Source organism: Dysidea avara, chromosome 3, assembly GCF_963678975.1.
Source record: "Dysidea avara chromosome 3, odDysAvar1.4, whole genome shotgun sequence".
In the NCBI taxonomy this organism is placed as follows: Eukaryota; Metazoa; Porifera; class Demospongiae; order Dictyoceratida; family Dysideidae; genus Dysidea; species Dysidea avara.
Genome location: NC_089274.1, coordinates 25,548,819 through 25,556,582, shown reverse-complemented (window position 1 = coordinate 25,556,582; position 7,764 = coordinate 25,548,819). Strand labels below are relative to the sequence as shown.

The following is a 7,764-nucleotide window of genomic DNA, read 5'->3' as shown; positions in this document are numbered from 1 at the left end:
AGAGATAGTACAGTAGGTTCTTATTAATACAGAACGATTAAATTATATATCTTAGTTATTGATACTTGTCCTCAGCTTTGCACAGACTTATATCCATATATGTCCATAACTATAATACTACAAATAAGTATTAAAATCAACCTGTGACTGATCATGAAGGTTACTGCATGCAGACTGTGCAAAAATTAAGACACAGACCCCACTATATATTGCAGCTCGGCATGCAGGCAATCAATGGCATTATTGCTGTCATATGCATATTCCGATAGAAAGTATAATATATGATGATAATGATGAATGCTATACATAGTATGTCTAATTATTGTACATGAAGTCTATTAATTTTTTTTTTATTATTGATGATGGTGCATAAAATGGGACCACTATCTTTAATAATTATATTGTTACATGCTGTTTCATTTTCACCATGGAGTCTACTGCAAATAGGCTTGAAGTTAACAACCATTACCCATTTATTTGCCATGCTAGCAAATATGTCAGACTGCTTGCAGTAGTGTTTCGTATACAATGTCCTGTATTGTTCTGCACTAAACTTTACACATTGTTGCTTTGTTAGCATATTCTAAAATGGACTCATGAGCCATCAGGATTATATACATAATTGCATACTTACCTCAAGTTTTTGAAATAGTTTGCTTTGTGTCTGCAAAATCTTCAATAAACCAGTTGCAGTTTTCAGAGATATATTTAGTGCGTCTATTCCATTGAAGAACAGGTGGTGTTGCAATTGGTGCTTGATTGCCATTACACTGGTAAAGTCTTGGCATTCTTCACTAAAATTTTCAACCATCTCATTGAGGTCAGTATCCAAAGACTGATCACTACACACTGCTGACTTGTAAATCTCCTCTTGTGTCTGTTAGTAGCAAACATCATGCATAACATATTTACATATACGTATATAACAATGCAGACCGACATGCACAACACAGCTTTGACTACTAACACTATACCAAACACTGACATCAGCTTACCAGATTATTAAAACCGCAGCTTTTAAATAGTTCAGTTACATCGTAAACTTCCTGCAGCAAATTGATCAGTGAAGAAATATTGTTTTGTTCCACTTCCGATTCAGTAGTTCCTTTTATAAAACTCATTGCAATTGCTAGCAAAATTAAAACTTTAAGAAACATTGCAAACAGAACTCCTTTAATTCAATGCTATAAATAAGTTCTGTTGTCTCTAAAACTGAAGGTCAACCTGCAACTTTTATAGAAAATATAGCTACAGCAGTTTCTAAGCAACTTTAAACTACACATACACATAATATAAGATTTCACCATGGTAACTGCATGTGGTTTTCTTGTGAACTGTTCATATAATTCTACTTAAATGACCATTGTTACAATAAGTAAGGCAAAGCTTGTAATTCCCACACATCTAACTAATCACATAATCCCATTTGTTCTATACTTGCAATTGATTGTCAAAGAATCTCTTTATATTCATCAATGGAATTAACATCATCATTACTAGCTACTAGGAAGACAATTCCACTTGCACAACTGTCCATTGTTATAGTTGTATAGTTCAGATCTGGCAACTATTCAGTGGGAATAGTACCGTGAAGTAGGTGCACGCCTCATTATCCATTATTCTTTAAATGTCAATCGCAGCTGTTTTTTGTACAACATTGACTGGAAGATTGAAGCTATCACATCACAGTGAAATAACTCATTCACATAACATACAAATAGTTATTATAATGACGTTTACATTAATAATGATGATCATTTTAATTGCGTCAATTTATTAGCTAATACAGTTTGTACAACTATTATAGTGATGATTATGTACATAAGACTGTTAATTTGTGGTTAAAATGTCTATATATACCTCAGATCAACATAAAATAAATGCTATACATGTTGTATATCTGTTTCTAAAATCCTTTAATCAGTTATCTTATAACATACATGACAGCCTTTATTACTACTTGCCAACTTCGTGTATGTTCATATTATCCATCTCAGGGACAAAATTAATCCATAGCTATAAATATCATGGAGCTTTGTTACTGCCTTGTGTTGTAGTAGCTATAATGTTCGAGTCAAGTTAAGCTTATTAAAGTGCTTATAACTTTGGAGAGCTAAACCAGTTTAGCACCTTGGTGACTGAGATCCGTGACAGTATTCTCAATTTCAGCTAGAGGTTCTTTGCGTTTCAGCCATTTATTAGAGTCAAGTGTTACTAGGCAAGCAATGATGGGTTAAGATTACTATATTTTGTTATTTGTAAGTGAGATTAACTGTGTATAAATACTGTACTGTATTTACACAGTGTCACTTGAATTTTTTGATGTAATTATAATAACAGCAAGTTCTAGACAAAATCCATCAAGATTGTATCCTAAATTATGTTGGTTTATATAATATAATTGTAACATATTAGACCCATCTGATTTTCAAACACAATGCATAAGGGCTGGGGCAAACTGTTTAGCAGATACATATTAAATGGGTATGTTATCAACCGTTTTGTGGACGCAGTGATCAAAGCCTTTCAGCACCCATCTGTAATATTATGACTATAGCTAGAACTTTAACTATTCCAGTAGTTTAATCACAATTGATTTTGGTATCTTGCGGTCTTTATAAGCTAATACATTGGTGTTATAAGCTGAATACATTGGTGTGTATCATTACTAGTTTAGCTCGTCCACTGTTTGGCAGCTGCTTTCCCATTCAGACATGTACTGTAAGTATACAAAACAGTGGATTGTCTGTACTGAGTAGTAATGTGGTGTGTGGTTGCTTTTATACCTTTGACTAATAACTTGTAATGATACTTTAGCAGCTGTTTTGTAATACTTGTAGCAGCAGCAGCCTTTGATCCTCCCACACACTATAATTATGCAGTACAAATGGTATAGACTGTGAATAAACTTATTGAAATTTACTTATATTGTCCATCAATGTTTTCTTAATACAACATTCCACCTTAGCAAACATGTATGTTTTTGTTATACCGTATAAGTTGGTGTTTATTCCTGGTTACTGTAATATAATGATTTTATGACTAATAACTAATTGGATAATCAAAACCCATTCATTTATTATAAATCGTAAACCTCATAAATGACTATAATACAATACATTAAATAATTTCAGTCATTGATTTTAGCATGATCTTGAAACAATCTACAGAGCAATCAAAAGTAGGTAATTTGTTCCATTTGCTGATTGATCTGGGGAAGAAACTAAACTCATAGGGGTTCACAGTGATTGAAGGCATTACAAATTTGATACTGTTTCCATGAGTGACTCTAGGTGCTAGTGTGATGTAATCTGGTAAAGATAATTCAACAATCTTGTTAACAATCTTGAAAAACACATTAAATGTAATTCCTCATGCTTCGATCTGCTGATGGATTTCCAGTGAAGCGAAATGATCATGGCTGACATGCTGCTTGTTCAGCGGTAGTCTGACATCACAAAACAGGTAGCACATCTTTGGATGGCTTCCAATTTATGGGTGTGATGTTGGGTATATGGTGACCATACAGTAGTTGCATAATTTAAAATCGGTTTGACAAACAAGTTAGCTATAGGAATCTATTTTAACTTTCTTGTGACAACGCTTTAGGTTGCGGCAAAGGAAAGTTAACCGAATATGCTTTTCAACATGTGGCATTGGTGTTAGTTGAAGGATAGCTTGAAATCTAAGAGAACTCCTAAGTATTTAGCCTCACTAACACTGTCCAAATTACGTCTGTGAAGTGAATATTCAGATAGTAGTGGGTTTTTTAAAAGTGATATGAAGCACCATACACTTATCTAAATTAAATTTCATGTTCCATACTTTTTCCCAGATTTCAAGTTGCTTAAGATTTTCTTTGAGAACATTTACATCAGATTGGGGCCCTGACAGAACTACAGCTACGAGATGTCTCACATGCAACCTACTGATGCTGACTCTCCAGCCCATCCTTAACTGCACCTGTGCCGAGCTAGTTTATGGAACCACCCTCCGTCTACCTGGACAATCCTTTAGCAGTGATCATCAAAACACTGACACTATTGACATGTCTACATATGCCACATTGTTTAAGACTGTCATATCGCAGAAACTTATGCAACACCTGTTAGACAACAACAGCAACAACAAACACAAAATAAGAGACAACATGATGTCATGTCCCTTTGTTTTTGTCAGACATAATGGAGTGAAGCGTATATTACAACCACCATATGATGAGCCATACAGAATTTTGAAACATTCTGACAAACATTACACTCTGGACATTTGTGGGCACCAAAAAGTTGTAGCACTAGACCGACTTAAGCCTGCATACATTGATGATACAGCAAGTCCTGATAGCTCATCTACTTTCTGCCAACTAACAGCAAGTTCCTTCCCTAACTACCATCACCACCAACACAAATCACTTCCCTAAGAAGTTTGCAGACTACAGACTATTCGCCTAGTAGTTCATTGTGGAGGAGAGTATTGTAGCAACATACACAGAAGCCACAATGTAGCTACACAAACATATTAACTCATCACACACACATTTTAATCATTGTTTAGCTATTTTTAGTAGTTAACCTTTTTGTTTTTGTAAATTGTATTCATGCTCTTGTAATTGATATGTAACCATGCATATTCTTTTTTTATAGTGTCTTTGTCCTATCGTATTCTCTTGTGTATGTGCATGCTACATGATCAGTGTTGCTATTTATCAACTTGTGAAGTGGAGCAAACTCTCTTGGCTTAATCCGGCATCCAATTATATAATTGGACAAGGTTGTATATCCATGCGTAACAGAGCTTGATGATTTGCAATGTAATTGTTAATGTTGAAATTGACAGTTGGATTTTTCAAGGATGTATATAATGAAGAAATTTATGTCAGAGATCTCATATTGATACATATTAAGTGGTAAAAGTTTGAGTCTGATTAGTCGCTGTCGATAGTCACTGCCTCACTGGTAATATCAGTCAGAATAGATTTGTCGCTGAATCATGAGTCTGTAGTTGTGAACCCCAAAAGTGGACAAGTTAATGTGTGAAAGACCCCTTACTCAACTTCATTGTCACATACACACATGCATGTGTATGTGCACATTACAATAAAAATAGAATTGCTAGAAATAATACAACATAATATCATCAAGAGTTAATAATAGTGGCAGGAAGAGTATCCAACGCTGAATATGAAATGTACATAGAGTGTAATTGTATTCATTTCACAGAAGCCATTTTAGTTATAACAGAAATCTACCCAGTTCCTTTCTCTCAAAAGTCCTTAAACAGAATTCATTCCATAGAAACTCTTTGACTTCCTATGAATGCAATACACGCTGCGCCCTCATTTTTGACAGACCATAGACACTCTCCCTACCACTATATATTATTAACTCTTGCACCACAATACCACAACCGATTAACCATACAATAACTAAGTGACACATCACTTCCTTTAAATCACTAAGAAATATGTACTTCACTTCTTGGAAGGTCATATGCTGTCTGAGACAAATTTCATAATATGTAAGGCTTTGTAGCACATGCATAATAATAACCATTGCCCCTAGCAACCTGAATTTCCCAGTCTGAAGTAACTTCTCCAAATTTTGAAAGGATAGCATATATATATATATATATGTCATAAGTTGAAATTTATGGTTTTCCCTTACATATCTATAAGGGGGCTACAGTGTCCCTTCTGGGTAATCACATAAATGAGGTATTTCAACATATGGGAGAAATTAAAGTTCCAAAGAATTCATATAATCAATTTTACATAATTTGTAGGTGTGAATGTCAACAATTATCTCTCCAAGTTTTAAGTGTTATGACATTCTTTGAATCCCATATATAATTTCACTGAACATGTATGGTTAACTGAACTTGCAATTGAGAAAGTTTTTTTGATAGAGATTTCATACCTATTTTTGCTAGTAGATGATGGTTAAGTAAAATAAATAATGTAATAACTTTAGTATATAGGGTTATAAGTTTGCCACATTCCTATATTCTTATGATTACAGTTCCATTTAATATTTTTCTACTGCTTACTGTATGCTATAGTGGACATGTACAAGTGCTTGCCAACATGTACAATTTAGTACAGTATATTGGTTAAATTAATCACACTGTAGCATTTAACATAAATAGGCTATGCTTTTAACTTTACCTATTATGCTATGCTGCAATGCTCAAAAATGTTGCCCATTATGCTCATAATTATGCTCAAATCTTTTGCCACAGTTCCCTTACTTTCTAAAGGATAATGATAAACTTTGGCTTATAAACAACTGGTTAAATGTAAAAGTGCTCGTTATGCATTAAGAATTAGGCTGCATTATAAACTATAAAAACAGTCGTGCTAAATAACTGCTTAATGCCATATCAGTGGCATCAACTGTTCTATTACTGTAAGTAGAGTTGTACTGATTCTCACTTTTTAGGGAAAACCTATATCCGATATATTTTTACTCTGTTTTGGCTGAATGTGACTGGTGACCAGCGCTCATTTAATACATCAGACAGATTTACAAACTGGAAATGCTGTGTGTGTTTTTATTTTTATTTTAATCTCTGTTATTGGTAAGATACACATGCTGAAAACTATTTTGCAACTCACCTGGAAACTATCCCCAAAATTAGCCATTATATAAATATTGAGTAAATAATTAACATGCTGTGTACATGCTTCTCGCAAATTTCTTTACTTTCTTGGAATATGCAAGGAAGCCTGTTATTTCATGAATCCTTAGATGTTATATATCATGTTCTAATAGGGATAAATACGTTGTCATTGGCTTCAGTAAATACTCCTAAATATTAGGGTGCACACAGACACACTACCCACACACACAAAGTGTCTAAAGAACAACATTGGTTACTATGTAGTGATCAGAAATATCCTTTCAAACAAAACAGTACACACACATATGTATATATATATGCAAATCATGTATATAGTTACACGACACAGCCCATGAATACATGACATTATCATCACACCACCACCACCACCATCATCATCATCAACATCATAATCATCATCAGTAACTGTTTCCTACAACACACCATCCACAAGACAACTTAAATTGTACATAATGTAGAATGCCGGTAGCATCAGTACTACCAGTGCAGGCTAAAGTTGTACCCAAAAGGTTAGGCATTAAAAGAAAAGAAGTAATGCAACTGGAATTTGATCTCGCACCCTACCAGATTCAAGTTTCACAATCTACCACTTAAATGAAATGTGATTTGTTTTCTGAATGTGTTTAAAAATTGTGGTTCAAATATCTTTAAAATTTATTCAAAGATATGTTTAAGAATGGGATAGGTCCTTGCTTGCAGTTTGCATGCAATTTACAGACTACAACCCTTTCATTCCATGCACTGTAAATGATGAACTACGGCAGTTAGAAGTTTCATTTATGCACTACTTTACTCTTAGAGCTTTGTTTAATGCCAAAACCACTTTGATATGTGCAGCAGCTGGTGAGAAGAATAAGATCGAATGCAGACAGATGGACGCCTTTCAGTTTTATATTAAAATACTTCGATATCATTGCAAGCCTAATGTTTCTAAATAATACAAAAAACAGTAATGTTATTGATGTGACATAATGACCTATATATGTCCTTGTGAACTCATGCACACACCAAGCAATGGTGGACTTATGTTTTGTAATTAGGAAGTGATGCACATTTGATTATTTACACTACACATAGATATTAGGCAGCCTTACAAGGTTAAGGTGATTTTTTTAATGTATTAGG

The 7,764-nt window shown here is 34.0% G+C and overlaps 1 long non-coding RNA gene across 1 annotated transcript; it reads right to left on the bottom strand.

The window, feature by feature from the left end:
- Positions 1–262: 262 nt before the first annotated feature.
- On the bottom strand, positions 263–1,190 carry LOC136251873 (uncharacterized). Its single transcript, XR_010699235.1, has 3 exons — positions 996–1,190; positions 635–877; positions 263–583 (listed from the first exon to the last, which is right to left on the bottom strand). It is a non-coding gene; the product is annotated as an uncharacterized lncRNA (long non-coding RNA).
- Positions 1,191–7,764: the final 6,574 nt, after the last annotated feature.